Here is a 16,433-nt window from a genome sequence, read left to right as displayed (position 1 = left end):
GTTTTGCTTGCCATTTGCAACCGTGCATCCGTTTCCGGTGATCTTTATATCGATTTCGACCGAAATCATCTCATCTTTCCAGTGGCATGCTTGGTTTGCCAAGTTACTGCCTTGTTCATCATTTTTCTTCCGGGGCACGCATATGCATCGCATATCATATCTTGCATATCATTCATGTATTGCATCATGTTGCTTGTGCATTTCCCGTGTTTGATTGTGGTTCCGTTGCTTGTGTTCTTGTTTTGGGTAGAGCCGGGAGACGAGTTCGTGAACGAGGAACCTGTTGAGTACGCTTACGAGGATCAAGCTTTCGACAACTCTGAGAACCTTGCAGGCAAGATGACCATACCCTCGAAATCACTTCTATCTTTGCTTTGCTAGTTGTTCGTTCTATTGCCATGCTGCGCTACCTACCACTTGCTATATCATGCCTCCCATTTTGCCATGTCAAGCCTCTAACCATCCTTTCCTAGCAAACCGTTGTTTGGCTAAGTTACCGCTTTTGCTCAGCCCTTCTTATAGCGTTGCTAGTTGCAGGTGAAGTTGAAGTTGGTTCCATGTTGGAACATGGATATTTTGGAATATCACAATATCTCTTATTTAATTAATGCATCTATATATTTGGTAAAGGGTGGAAGGCTCGGCCTTATGCCTGGTGTTTTGTTCCACTCTTGCCGCCCTAGTTTCCGTCATAGCGGTATTATGTTCCTTGAGTTTGCGTTCCTTACGCGGTTGGGTGATTTATGGGACCCCCTTGACAGTTCGCCTTGAATAAAACTCCTCCAGAAAGGCCCAAGTTTGGTTTTACCATTTGCCACCTAAGCCTTTTCCCTTGGGTTTTCGCGAGCCCGAGGGTCATCTTTATTTAAACCCCGGGCCACTGTTCCTCTGAGTGCTGGTCGAAACTAGAGCCCTTTGCAGCGCCACCTTGGGGAAACTTGAGGTCTGGTTTTAGTTGTACGTACTGCTCATCCGGTGTGCCCTGAGAACGAGATATGTGCAGCTCCTATCAGGATTTGTCGGCACATTCGGGCGGCTTTGCTGGTCTTGTTTTACCATTGTCGAAATGTCTTGTAAACCGGGATTCCGAGACTGATCGGGTCTTTCCGGGAGAAGGTTTATCCTTCGTTGACCGTGAGAGCTTATGATGGGCTAAGTTGGGACACCCCTGCAGGGTATTATCTTTCGAAAGCCGTGCCCGCGGTTATGAGGCAGATGGGAATTTGTTAATGTCCGGTTGTAGAGAACTTGTCACTTGACTTAATTAAAATACATCAACCGTGTGTGTAGCCGTGATGGTCTCTTCTCGGCGGAGTCCGGGAAGTGAACACGGTTTGAGTTATGAATGACGTAAGTAGGAGTTCAGGATCACTTCTTGGTCATTACTAGATGACGACCGTTCCGTTGCTTCTCTTCTCGCTCTCTTTTGCGTATGTTAGCCACCATATTTGCTTAGTGCCTGCTGTTGCTCCACCTCATTACACCATCCCTTCCTATAAGCTTAAATAGTCTTGATCTCGCGGGTGTGAGATTGCTGAGTCCTCGTGACTCACAGATTCTACCAAAACAGTTGCAGGTGCCGACGATGTCATTGCAGATGATGGGATCGACCTCAAGTGGGAGTTCGATGAGGAACGTGGTCGTTACTATGTGTCTTTTCCTGATGATCAGTAGTGGAGTCCAGTTGGGACGATCGGGGATCTAGCATTTGGGGTTATCTTATTTTCATTTGGATCTTGACCGTAGTCGGTCTTTGTGTGTATTTTGGATGATGTATGAATTATATTTATGTATTGTGTGAAGTGGCGATTGTAAGCCAACTCTCGTTATCCCATTCTTGTTCATTACATGGGATTGTGTGAAGATGACCCTTCTTGCGACAAAACCACAATGCGGTTATGCCTCTAAGTCGTGCCTCGACACGTGGGAGATATAGGCGCATCGTGGGTGTTACAAGTTGGTAATCAGAGCCATCCCCGACTTAGGAGCCCCCTGCTTGATCGAATCGCTGGCGTTGGTGAGTCTAGAACAAAATTTTTTTGAGTCTTAGGATTATATATATCGGAGAGTAGGATTCTTTTTACTCCCCAGTCCCTTCGTCGCTCTGGTGAGGTCTCCTGACGTAGAAGTTTTGACTCTTCTCTCCTTAAATTTCACTAAAAAAAATTTAGGATCACGCGGGTATCTTAGAATCATTCCGATGGTTTTGTGACGAGAACATTGTTCTTGGTGCCTCCTGACATTTAGGGGTTGTGGCAGTGTCCCGGGGAGTTGAGCTCCGAGGTGTTGTCGTCACAATTTTATCGTTGCAGTTCTGGAATACCTGAGTTTCGCCGACATCAAAATCTCTTTTATGCAGTTGTTGGTGAGATCACCTCGACGCCACCCAGTACTGGGGTGGGAGTTCGGGAGTATTGCCATAACTCGTATAACGGATGCTTTTCGAAGGTTGAGGTACACGATTTCCGAAGGTTTCTTGGTTATGTGTTGACGGATGGATACATCTGGATCTAGGGATTGCTAGTTTGGGTGATATATTTTGTGTCCCCTGTATGCCCAACACCAGATTGCATAACCAGAAAGTTTCGGGAGTTTATAAGTGGGAATTCAAGTAGCTCTTAGGATATCTTTCCAACAGACGCATGATATGAGATTGGGGTTCGACGTCTAGTGGTCCGCCTTTCCACGGTTGGTTTTACAGTGGTCTCGTAGTGTCTTAAAGAGTCCTTGGCTATGCCGACTCGGGGACGCTTCGTATGTCATGTGCACAGCCTTGTACATGATGGTGTTGTACGATCGAGCCCGTGTGGGCCCCACCACGAAAACTTCGGACGAAATCTCTATCATATGTTTGTTCCGGCTTATTCTGCAAGCCAATACTTTGTTTTGTTTTGAATTGTGGTATTCGAGTTGCTTCGAAGTTAAATGTTGATTCCATATTTTTTCTAAGTGGCTTCTCAACTAAACGGAAGTGTGATGATTTACTATGGAATTCATTCGTTCATCCTCGTTCGAATGTTTATTGTGAAGACTATTTGTTGCAATTTCTATCCGTTGATTCTACTTGCCTATTTGTCTATCAAGATGCTAACGGATGTCACCCTCTTCAGGATGGCTCCGCCAACGCGTCGGAATCCGGATCGCAATGAAGGGAGTCAGGCGAACCCTCCGCCACCACCTCCGCCTCCGGAGGCATGGCAAGCTATCATGGCAGCCACCAACGCCAATGCTCAGATGATTTTGCAACTCTTGCAAGAATGCACCCAAGGGCAAGGCAATCAAGGAAATCAAGGTCAAGGCAACAATCAGCCTCAGTTTGCTACTCTCAACCAGTTTCTCGCAAATCAGCCCAAGTCTTTCAGCTACTGTGCCGAGGCCATGGATGCCGATGATTGGCTCGTGGACATCAACAAGCATTTTGAATGTAGCAATGTCAGGCCTGAGGACTATGTCAAGTTCGCTTCTTTTCAGCTCAAGGACCAAGCTGCTGATTGGTATCAACAATACAAAGATTCCAGAGGAGGTCGTGTGATCACTTGGACTGACTTCTGTTGGGACTTCAAAGCGCACCACATTCCACAAAGTGTTGTTGAGAGCAAGCGTGAGGAGTTCCGCAATCTCAAGCAAGGCAACATGTCTGTGTATCAATTCAACATCCAGTTTCAGAAACTTGCTCGCTTTGCTAAACAAGACGTTCCTGATGAAAAGAGCATGATCTATCACTTCAGAGGTGGCCTTAGAGAGGATCTGCAGTTAGCTCTCGTTCTTGTTGAGCCTACTCAGTTTGATCAATTCTACAATATGGCACTGAAGCAAGAGGCTGCTCAGCTCAAGTGTGAGGCTTCTAAGAAGAGAGTCAGAGACGTAGTTCAGTCTTCTTCTTCCTCACTTGTGGCTGCTAAGCAACAGAAGTTCTGGTTGCCTCCTCCTCCTCCGTTTCGTCAGCCTTACCAACAGAAGAACAAAGGTGGCCATGGTTCTTCCCACTCTTCCAACTCTGGCTATCAGAACAAGTCTCAGAATCAAGCTCCAAAGTCGAATGCTCCTTATCATCGTCCACTCTCAGAGGTGACTTGCAACAAGTGTCAGCAGAAAGGTCACTATGCTAACAAGTGCTTCAACCAAAGGCGTCTTCCGCCTCCTCCTCCTGTCAGATCTTCCAGCAATGCAGTGGTCAAGCATAATCCAAAGTCTGCAAAGGTGAACATGATGAATGCAGCTCAAGCGGAGGAATCTACTGATGTGATAATGGGTAATCTCTCAGTTAATGATATTCCTGCAAAAGTCTTATTTGATACTGGTGCATCGCTTTATTTCATTTCAAGACCTTTTGCATTCAAGCGTGAGTTGGTTTTTCAAGATTTGCCTAGACCGTTATCAGTTGTCTCTCCGGGTAAATTCATGAATGCAAGCTCCATGGTTCCGGATGTTTCCATCAAGATGGGAAACTATAAATTTCTGTCTTCTCCAGTTGTTCTTGGTGACTCGTATATTGATCTAATTCTCGGGATGGACTGGCTTTCTAAGCACAAGGCTCAACTTGATTGTGCTGCCAGGGAAATTCAATTGACACACTCTTCTGAGGATGTTATTATTTATGCCGCTCGTGATGAAACCATTCGGTTATTTTCTCTCAATGAGAAGGGCGAATTGAATGCCATCTCTCAAATTCCAGTCGTTTGTGAGTACCAAGATGTCTTTCCAGAAGAGCTTCCGGGTATGCCTCCTCACCGGCCAGTTGAGTTCGTTATCGATCTTGAGCCCGGCACTGAACCCGTTTGCAAGCGTCCTTACAAGCTTGGACCTAAGGAGCTGAAGGAATTGAAGAAACAGCTCAATGAACAAGAGCGTCTAGGTTTGATCAGACCGAGTTCATCTCCATGGGGCTGTGGTGTTCTTTTTGTCCAGAAGAAGGATGGCACGGACCGACTTTGTGTCGACTACCGTCCATTGAACAAAAAGACAATCAAGAACAAGTATCCACTTCCCAACATCAATGAGCTATTCGAGCAACTCAAAGGTGCTAAAGTATTCTCGAAGCTTGACCTTCGTATGGGTTATCATTAGATTCGCATTCGTGAAGAAGATATTCCCAAGACAGCATTCAGAACAAGCTTTGGTTCTTATGAATATACTGTCATGTCTTTCGGCCTTGTCAATGCTCCTCCAACATTCTCTCGGATGATGAATTTCATCTTCAACCCCTATACCAATGAATTCGTCCTGGTGTATCTCGATGATATCTTCGTCTTCTCCAAGAATAAGAAGGATCATGCCAAACATTTGCGATTGGTGCTCGACAAGCTCAGAGAGTATCAATTTTATGCGAAGTTTTCCAAATGTGAGTTTTGGCTTGATGAAGTTCTCTACCTTGGTCACATCATCTCTGACAAGGGCATCGCTGTTAACCCCGAGAAGGTGTCTGCAATTGTGAATTGGGAACCTCCTCAGAATGTCAAGCAGCTCTGCAGTTTTCTTGGTCTTGGAAGCTATTGCCGAAGATTCGTTGAGAATTTCTCTAAGATTGCAAAGCCTCTTTCCAACCTCCTCCAGAAGCATGTGAAGTATGTCTGGTCTCCTGAGTGTGACGTTGCTTTCAACACTCTCAAAGAGAAACTCGTCACAACTCCTGTCTTAACTCCTGCTGACGAATCCAAGCCTTTCGAAGTTTTCTGTGATGCTTCTCTCCAAGGTCTCGGTGTTGTGTTAACGCAAGAGAAGAAAGTTGTGGCATATACATCTCGTCAGTTGAAGCCCAATGAAAAGAACTACCCCACTCACGATCTTGAGTTGGCGGCAGTTGTCCATGCATTAATAACATGGAGACATCTCTTGTTGGGAAGAAAAGTGAACATGTTCACCGATCACAAGAGTCTCAATTACATCTTCACTCAGCCCAACCTCAACCTCAGGCAGACTCGATGGGTCAAAATGATTCAAGAGTACAATCCGAGTATTGAATATACTCCAGGCAAGGCCAATGCCATTGCAGATGCTTTGAGCAGGAAGGCTTATTGCAACAGCCTAATTCTCAAGCCATTCCAACCGGATCTTTGTGAAGCTTTCCGTAAGCTGAATCTCCAAGTTGTTCCTCAAGGCTTTCTTGCCAACCTCATAGTCTCTCCTACTTTGGAAGATCAGATTCGTGAGGCACAATTTCTTGATGCCATGGTGAAGAAGGTGAAACGTGGTATCGACAAGGGTCTTTCCAAATACAAGTGCTATCGCATTGATGACAGAGACACTTTATTCTTCGAGGACCGGATTGTGGTTCCTAAAGGTGATCTAAGGAAAGTCATTATGAACGAGGCGCACAATTCTCTTCTTTCCATTCATCCTGGAAGTACGAAGATGTACCATGACCTCAAGCATTCGTATTGGTGGAATCGAATGAAGCGAGAAATCGCTAAATTCATGAATGAATGTGATGTCTGTCGAAGAGTGAAAGCAGAACACCAACGACCAGCTGGTCTCCTTCAACCTCTTGCTATCCCAGAGTGGAAGTTTGATCATACCGAAATGGACTTCGTGACTGGTTTTCCCAAGTCCAAGCGTGGAAATGATGCTATCTTCGTTGTCATCGACAAGCTTTCTAAAGTGGCTCATTTCCTTCCAATCAAAGAATCAATCACAGCAGCTCAGTTGGCAGAGCTATACACCTCCAGAATTGTCTCCTTGCATGGCATTCCACAATTGATTTCTTCAGATCGTGGAAGCATCTTCACTTCTATGTTCTGGGACTCCTTCCAGAAGGCCATGGGCACCAACATTCGCTTCAGCACAGCTTTCCATCCTCAAACTAGTGGCCAAGTCGAGCGAGTTAATCAAATTCTTGAAGATATGCTCAGGGCTTGTGTCATTTCCTTTGGCATGAAATGGGAAGATTGTCTTCCATATGCCGAGTTCTCCTACAACAACAGCTTCCAAGCGAGTTTGGGCAAGACCCCATTCGAGATTCTCTATGGCAGAAAGTGCCGTACTCCTCTCAATTGGTCAGAGACTGGTGAATGCCAACTTCTTGGCAATGACTTAATCACTGAAGCTGAAGAAATGTGTAAAGTCATCCGTGATAATCTCAAAGCTGCGCAATCGCGCCAGAAGAGTTACTATGATAGTAAGCACCGTGATGTGGCTTTCGAGATCGAAGACTATGTCTACCTCCGCGTCTCTCCAATGAAAGGCACTCGTCGCTTCGGTATCAAAGGGAAGCTTGCCCCTAGATACGTGGGTCCTTTCAAGATCATTGGCAAAAGAGGCGACCTCGCCTATCAACTTGAGCTTCCTTCTAACTTCGCGAATGTGCACGATGTGTTCCACGTGTCACAGCTCCGCAAGTGCTTCAAGACGCCTGAGCGCACCATCAACTTCGAAGAGATTGACCTCCAAGAAGATCTGTCTTATCATGAGCACCCCGTTGCTATTCTCGAAGAAACTGAGCGCAAGACTCGCAACAAGTCAATCAAATTCCTGAAAGTGAAGTGGTCGCACCATTCCGACCGAGAAGCCACCTGGGAACGCGAGGACCATCTCCGTTCCGAATATCCGGAGTTCTTTCAGTCCTAGATCTCGGGACGAGATCCTCTCGTAGTGGTGGAGTGTTGTAACACCCCGGATGTAACTTTCCATATTTGTAACTCCAACTCTTGCCATTTTCGGCTATGTGTTATGTTATTCCCTCCGTGGTTGGGTTTTGTCTTTCGTTTTGCATTTTGTTCATGTCATGCATCTCATTTCATGTCATCATGTGCATTACATTTGCATACGTGTTCGTCTCATGCATCAGAGCATTTTCCCCGTTGTCCGTTTTGCAATCCGACACTCCCACCTCCTCCGGCGCACCTCTCTTGTTTTCTTTTCGTGAGCGGGTGTTGAACGTTCTCGGAATGGACCGAGGCTTGTCAAGTGGCCTTGGTATACCACCGGCAGACCACCGGTCAAGTTTTGTTCCATTTGGAGGTCGTTTGGTACTCCAACGGTTAACCGGGTAACCGCAAAGTCCGTTTGTGTGTTGCAGCAAAACTGTTGAGGATATAGACCTTAGAGTCACCCGCCAGGAGGGGCCGGGTTACTCATATGGTCACTGCCAGAAGCCCGGCGCCAAGCAAGAAGACGGTGGGCCAAAGATGGGCTTAAGACCCGGATATGGCTTAAGGCCCGTAGTCACAATCATCATTATGGTAGAACTTGTAGTGCAAGGCAAGAATAGTTGAGAGTCCGAGCCGGACACTTTTATGAGCCGGCCGGGACTCTGAGAGCTGCTGGGCGTTAGCCTCCCTATATAAAGGGACGACCCGGCAGCGGTTTAGGGACAAGCAAGATCTCATCGAGAGCCAGGCATAGCAGTTTAGCTCCCTGGTCATCGAAACCCTAATCAATACCACCTCAACTGGACGTAGGCTTTTACCTTCACCGTAAGGGGCCGAACCAGTATAAACCCTTGTGTTCCTTGTCCCGCTTAACCCCTTCAAGCTTCCTAGCTGCGATGGCTCCACGACTAAGTCCGAGCTCAAGGACATCTGGCGTGACAATTCCACGACAGTTGGCGCCCACTGTGGGGCCAGCGCACGGTGGATTTGAGTTCTTGAAGGGCAGCTTCGAAGGGCTCAAGGGATACGTTGTGGGCCGGATGACCAAGAGTCATCGCGACAAGCTCTACATCGACGATGCAAACTGGGGCCCCGACGCCGGCTCAATTGAGTACGGGTACCAGGTCCCCTTCGGCGGAATTCATGTTTTCATTGGCAAGATTGGTGAGCCGGGCCCTGTGCCGGATCTCTACGCCGATATCATCGAGACGGCTCAGCGTGCACGACCTGCCCGGGCCCGGCCTGCCTTACGGCACGCTTTTGTGGGATGTATCCATGGAGGGCCCTCTGATCAATCTGGATCTGGTGGTGAGGCGGCCGCTGGCTCTGACGGCGAGTCGTCCACCGATGAGTCAAACTCGTTGTATCAACTTCAAGATGGCAGGCTCATGGGTTGTTCCGATGGTGACAGTATTCCGGACCCGTTTGAGCCGCCAAGTCAGGTTGGAGTCTTTATGGCCGGTGCACAGCCTGTTCAGAACCCCGCTGCTGGAGCGGGAAACCCGGTGCCCTCGCCGGCTCAGGTACTAATGGATCTCACGGACAAGATGACGGCTCTGTTAACCGCTACGGTTCACCCGGCAGATCAAGCTCAGCATGATGCGGAGGTGGCGCGGTTAAAATTGGATCTCGTGAAAGCTAAGGAGGATCTGGCAGCAGAAGGGATCGGGATGGCTGCGGAAAGGGCGGCTCTCGACGCACAAACCCAGTTGATTCAAGCGCAGTCCTTCCGGCTCACGATGGATCAAAACGCGTCCAATGAGGTCCTGAGAAGGAGGCATCAAAAGGCCCAATCTCGACTCCCTCCGGTTTACGATCCACGAAACCTCTTCAACACGCCAGGTGCAGGGTCTAGTAACCCGCCAGGGGTCATGGTGCCCGGGTCTGGGACCCCTATTCAGCCACAAGTGATGGGGCCTCCCCAGGTGCCCCCTGCCCCGCCTCAGTACGTGCCAATACCCCCGGGTCATTATAATAACCCGCTGGAGAACATGGTCGCCGCGGTGGCACGGCTGGCGGCTCTCCCAGTTGATGGCGACTCTCCGACGGCTATTGAAACCCGCCGGGTCAGGGAACTCCTTCAGACAGCACTGGCGCAGCAAGAGGCGTACTCCTACAGCCGGGACAGGATCCACTCAACCCCTCGTCCAGGCCGGAGCCCGAGTTACAGCAGGCACATGGTCTCAGCGACCGGCTCAAGTAACGTCCGACGCCGTGACCCGCCCCCTGGCCATGGCCCGGCTCATAACGGAGCCTTTCACGCAGCAGACCAAGACAGAGCACGGCAAGAGGCGGAGCACGTGCCCCAGCTGACGGCTTACCAGACTCCCCCAGCTTATCCGACGGCTTCCGTCGACGTGGGTATCCCTACCAGGACTGGGGGTGTCCCTTGTTTAGTGCCAGCTATCCGCAACGAACGTCTACCCAAGGACTTCAAAGGCCCTAGGAAGGTGCCTAATTACACAGCAGACTTGCAACCCGCAGCCTGGATCGAGAGTTATGAGATGGCTATGGAACTGCTGGAGGTCAGTGAGGCGGCCATGGCTTAGTACTTCACCATGATGTTAGATGGGACTGCCCGCACTTGGTTGAAAGGGCTACCACCGAATTCCATTAGGTCTTGGACTGAGCTGAAGGCCCGGTTCATCCAAAACTTCAAGGATACCTGTAGGCAGTCTATGCCAATTATGGATTTGACTAACTGCAAGCAGGAGGAGGGTGAGTCTACGACACATTGGGTTCGCCGGGTTAAGGAGATAATACATTCCTCGGATAAAATGGATGCCGGCTCTGCAGTCTTAATGGTGGAGCAGAATTGTCGTTTTGTGCCCCTGAAGATGAAACTCGGGCGGCTTAAGCGCGACTGCAATGATATGGGTACACTGATGGCGGCTCTTGTCAAGTACGCCGATTCTGATGGTACCAAGGACCCCGCTTCAGATGATGAAAGGACAGGCAAGGGAAAGAAGAACGGCAATGGCAAGGGTCCTCAGCATAACCCGGGAAACCAAGGAGGAGGCAAGCGCAAGGCCGATGGCAGCCTAGAGTTTGTAGCCAACGCCAGCTCACAAGGTAATAACCAGCGACGCAAGGGGAGGCCCCCTCCCCGAGGCGGCGGGTCAGGCCCGATGCTGGAACAACTGTTGAATGAGCCTTGTCCAAGGCATGGCTCTAGAGAGAAGCCAGCAACTCATCTATGGAAGGATTGTGCAATCATGAAGGCCTTTAAGAATTACAATGGCTCGGGCGGCGGATCAGGCGCCGACGGCTTACATGGCCCGGGCGGCGGCTGAAATTCTAACCCTCAGAACGGTCAAGGGGGCTTTAATCAGCAGTCTGGCCAGGGTCATCAACAGCAGCAGGGAGGTTATCAGACCAATCCAAAGCAGCTTAGCGGTGGGCAGTATCATGTGTTTACCACCAGTCTGTGTAAGCGAGATCAGAAGCTTCATAAGAGGGCTGTGAACGCTGTTGAGCCGGCGGTTCCACGCTACTTGCGGTGGTCTGAGCAGCCTATAGTGTGGAGTAGGGAGGATCACCCTCCTCGGGTGGATAATCCGGGTCACTTGGCCCTGGTGGTGGCTCCTCAGGTGGGAGGATATAAGTTCACTAAGGTACTCATGGATGGAGGCAGCAGCATCAACATCCTCTATTATGAGACATTTCGTCGTATGGGGTTGATTGATAAGAATCTCAGCCAATCAAACACTATTTTCCACGGTGTGGTACCTGGTAAGTCGGCTTACCCAGTCGGCAAGATCGAGCTAGAGGTGGCCTTCGGAGATGAGAACAACTACAGGGTGGAAAAATTGACCTTTGAGGTGGTCAAGATAAGAAGCCCGTACCATGCCATATTTGGGCGGCCGGCTTACGCCAAGTTCATGGCACGGCCGTGTTACGTATATTTACAGCTCAAGATGCCGGGTCATAATGGGACCATTATGGTTCACGGCAGCCGGAAGGTGGCCTTGGAATGTGAGGAAGGCGATGCAGCTTATACAGAATCTGTTTGTGCAACAGAGGAGTAGAAGTTTTACAAAGACAACGTTGACCCGACAGATATGACCTCTCTGAAAAAGCCGACTACGGAGCATGAGCCAGCAATGAAATTTAAGTCGGCTGATGAGACTAAACTTGTTGATTTCGTTCCAGGAGATTCATCTCAGCAGTTTAGCATCAGTGCCAACCTGGATCCAAAATAGGAAAGCGCGCTCATCGAGCTCATCCGTGAGAATAGGGACATCTTCGCTTGGAAACCTTCTGACATGCCAGGTGTACCTAGAGAACTCTCTGAGCACACTCTCAATGTTGATCCAAAATTTAAGCCGGTCAGGCAGTTCCTTCGGCGGTTCAATGAGGAGAGGCGGAAAGCTATTGGTGAAGAGGTGGCCCGGCTCTTGGCGGCCTGGTTTATTGTTGAAGTCTTTCAACCAGAGTGGTTAGCTAACCCGGTGCTCGTGCTCAAGAAGAACGGCACTTGGCGGATGTGTGTGGATTATACGGACTTAAACAAGGCGTGTCCGGCTGATCCTTTTGCCCTCCCCCGTATTGATCAAATTATTGATGCTATGGCAGGTTGTGCGCGCTTAAGTTTCTTGGATGCTTATTCCGGATATCATCAGATTAAAATGGCAGTTAAGGACCAGGAGAAGACGGCGTTCATCACTCCCTTTGGAGCCTTCTGCTATGTGTCTATGCCCTTTGGACTCAAGTGTGCACAGGCGACTTCCCAGCGTTTTTTACAGAACTGTCTTCATAAACAGATTGGGCGCAATGTTCACGCTTATGTGGACGATATTGTGGTTAAGTCCATAAAAGAGGAAACCCTGATAGATGATTTAAGGGAAACCTTTGATAATCTCCGGGTCTACAAGATGATGCTTAACCCGGCCAAGTGTGTTTTTGGTGTTCCTGCAGGCAAACTCTTGGGTTTCTTGGTTTCTGACAGAGGCATTGAAGCTAACCCGGAGAAGATCAAAGCCATCACTTCCCTAGCTAAGCCGGCGTGTATAAATGATGTTCAGCGCTTGGCGGGTCGCATCGCTGCTTTAAGCCGGTTTATAAGGCGTTTGGGTGAGAAGGCCATGCCAGTATATCAGTTGATGAAGAAAACTGATAACTTTGTCTGGAATGATGCAGCTAATACTGCCTTTGAGGATTTGAAGAAGCAGCTGGCAGAGCCCCCAGTCCTTGCTGCTCCGGTTGATAAGGAGCCCTTATTGTTGTATGTGGCTGCTAACGCACGAGCCGTCAGTGTGGCCGTGGTGGTGGAGCGCAAGGAAGAGGGTAAGGAGCATCCGGTGCAGCGGCCGGTTTATTATGTCAGCGAAGTGCTCATTGAGTCCAAGCAGCGGTATCCACATTGGCAGAAGCTTGTTTACGGTGTGTTCATGGCAAGCCGGAAACTTAAGCATTATTTCCAGGGTCATCCCATCACTGTGGTCAGTTCTGCCCCTCTTGGTGATATCATTCAAAACAGAGAGGCCACAGGAAGAGTGGCTAAGTGGGCTATAGAACTCGGACCCCATGGTCTGAAAAACGTACCACACACTGCCGTTAAGTCCCAGGCCTTGGTGGATTTCATCAATGATTGGACAGAGTCACAAGTGCCCGAGCAAAAGCCGGATAACACATATTGGACTATTCACTTTGATGGGTCCAGGCAGTTGGAGGGCTCGGGGGCTGGAGTCGTGTTAGCTTCCCCTAAGGGGGATAAGTTCCATTATGTGCTACAATTGATGTTTCCTTGTACCAACAACGCAGCTGAGTACGAGGCCTTGCTCCATGGTCTTTGGATGGCTAAGGAGATGAGCTTGAGCCGGGTAAGGTGTTTCGGTGACTCAGACTTAGTGGCTCAACAAGTATCAGGCAAGTGGGACTCTAAGGACCCTCTTATGGCGGCTTATCGCCGCGAAGTTGATGCCATTGCTGGGCACTTTCAAGGCTACCAAGTAGAGCACATTGCTCGCAGGAAGAACGAGGCAGCTGATGCCCTAAGCCGGCTGGGCTCTCAGCGAAAGCCGGTGCCGCCTAATACTTTCCTGGATGTCCTGTATAACCCTTCTGTTAAGTTGCCTACAGAGGAAGACTTGGCTGTCCCTGACCCGGAGGCACGACTGGTGGCGGCTCTCCATATCATACCAGACTGGACAATGCCCTATCTGGCTTACATGACCCGGGGAGAATTACCTGAGGATGAAACTTTGGCCAGACAAATAACCCGGCGAGTTAAGTCAATGATTGTTATCAATGGCGAGTTGCATCACCGCAGTGTTTCGGGAGCATTTCAGCGTTGTGTTTCCCCTGAGGAAGGTCAAGAGATCTTGCGTGAGATTCATGAAGGGGATTGTGGCCATCACGCCGGCTCAAAGTCTCTTGTGGCCAAGGCTTTTCGTCATGGTTTTTATTGGCTGACGGCTCATGCTAATGCGGAGGACTTGGTCAGTAAATGTGATGGTTGCCAAAGGTTCTCACGACGGGCTCATGTGCCGGCTCAAGAGCTGAGGATGATCCCAATTACTTGGCCCTTTGCGGTCTGGGGGCTCGATATGGTTGGGCCTTTTAAAAGGTCCAAGGATAAGAAGACCCACCTTTTGGTGGCAGTTGACAAAATTACCAAGTGGGTTGAAGCAGAGCCAGTTAGCAAGTGTGATGCAGCCACGGCAATTCAGTTTATGAAAAAGGTGATCTTTCGCTTTGGTTTTCCACACAGCATTATAACTGACAATGGCACCAATTTATCCAAAGGCGCCATGGAGGAGTTTTGTCAACGAGAGCATATCCGACTTGATGTTTCGTCGGTGGCTCATCCTCAATCCAATGGTCAAGCTGAGAGAGCTAATCAGGAGATTCTGAAGGGCATCAAGCCCCGGCTTTTGGTCCCTTTGCAACGGACGCCGGGTTGTTGGGTGGAGGAGTTACCCTCCGTGTTATGGAGCATCAATACTACTCCTAACAGGTCTACGGGATTCACCCCTTTCTTCATGGTTTATGGAGCAGAAGCAGTCCTCCCCAGTGACATTCGTCATGACTCGCCTCGAGTGGCGGCTTATATCGAAGCGGATAATGAACAGGCGCGCCAAGATGCTCTTGACTTGTTGGACGAACAGCGTGATGTGGCAGCAGCTCGATCAGCAATTTACCAACAAGACCTACGTCGTTAGCACAGTCGCCGGGTTAAGTCCCGGGTCTTCCAGGAAGGCGATCTGGCACCGGCTCATCCAAGATCAAACAGATGCGCACAAGTTGTCCCCGCCTTGGGAAGGACCCTTTGTGGTTAGCAAGAATTTGCACAACGGGTCATATTACCTCATTGACATTCGGGAGCACAAAGATTCACGTAAGTCGGAGGAAGAGACCCGTCGACCGTGGAACATAGCTCAGCTTCGGCCTTACTACACTTGAGCCGCCGGCTCTCATGATGAACATATTTCTCTACGCCATGTATATATTATGATAAGCAATAAAGCAGGACCTCTGTCCTTTTTCCTCCTCCAAATGTGCACGTGTTGTTTTCATTGCAAGATTACATGATAGCTTGAAGGAGGATCCGGCTTATGATCATCTTTGAATCTAGCCGTAAGCAATACGGTCACTTGGGGGCTTCCTGTTCAAACATAGGTCGTATTCGAACCAAAGAGAACATAGCTGTCGATACCCATTTGATTGGCAAAGTGCCGAGCTCATTGGGGAGTTTTCTGTGATCATATTTGAATCTTAGTTTAACCCCTTTGGGAACCGACGTGGATCGTATTCGAATCAGCGTCGTTAAACAATTTTTAAGGTCATTTGGGGGCTTCCTGTTCAAACATAGGTTGTATTCGAACCAAAGAGAACATAGCTGTCGATACCCTCTTGATTGGCATCGCCGCACCCACTGGGGGCTATATGATCGCATTCGAATCCTAGCATAACCCCTTTTGGGCCGGGTCTCTGGTCGTATTCGAACCGGAAGCCCCTAAGTTCTTCTGTTTTATAGCAAGTTTCCTCTGATTATTTCAAAGTGTGTATGGCCGGGTCTCACTTTGCCGGCTTAACTTTGATTTAGAGTGTTAGTTGAACACAATGGGTGTCATTAAGACAAGTTAATCGGAATTAAGGTACCAACCTTATTATCCGGGTTATCTAAACCGGAAGTATGCTTGCAGACCGCTCATTGTGTTATTACGGCTGTATTAAGGACATACTTGAGAACCAGTCTTTTTTGATTCCTATTCCGGGTTATATATCTGAAACATATGATTCTCAGGGCGGTAAGCCGCCTGGAGACTTGTGATTCGTCTTTCTATGCAGGATAGTTAAAGGCAATTATTTGAGACTAAGGGGAATGAATGACCCGGAGAAATATAAAGGAGATAACTTCAATAAAACTTCAAGCATTCAAGGCGTGCACGATGGCACGACAAAGATAAAGTGTTGGTCCTACTCTATTACAAGACTCGTTGAGTCCAAAAGGGTGAGGCATTGTTTGGTAAACCGCCAGCAGAATTACGACGCTTGCTGGGTTGAAGTCTCCGGCTCGTCTCTTTCTTCTCCTCCGGCTGTTCCCAGGGTCTGGAAAGTCGACGACTTCCAGTCGATGCCGCTCAGAGCTTCGAATTGGGCTTCTTCGTCAATTAACCCGGCCGGGTCAATCTCCGGGGCGAAGGTGTGCTGACGAGCCGGCAGAATTAAACTCAGGGCTTCATAGCGAGGGGTCGGGATCCTCTGATTCTCCGCATTGTAACCTGGCTGGTACTTGGTCAGATCTGTGTCGTTCCCGATAAGGGTGGCCACCGGGCGCACGACCTTCACGCAGGCGGCAAAGTCTCTTTGTTCGAAGGCCGTGCCGTCTTCCTTCAGACTTGG

The sequence above is a fragment of the Aegilops tauschii genome, chromosome 5 (genome assembly GCF_002575655.3).
Source record: "Aegilops tauschii subsp. strangulata cultivar AL8/78 chromosome 5, Aet v6.0, whole genome shotgun sequence".
NCBI lineage: Eukaryota > Viridiplantae > Streptophyta > Magnoliopsida > Poales > Poaceae > Aegilops > Aegilops tauschii.
The sequence above is the reverse complement of the archived record's forward strand: the minus strand, read 5'-3'. Positions refer to the sequence as shown.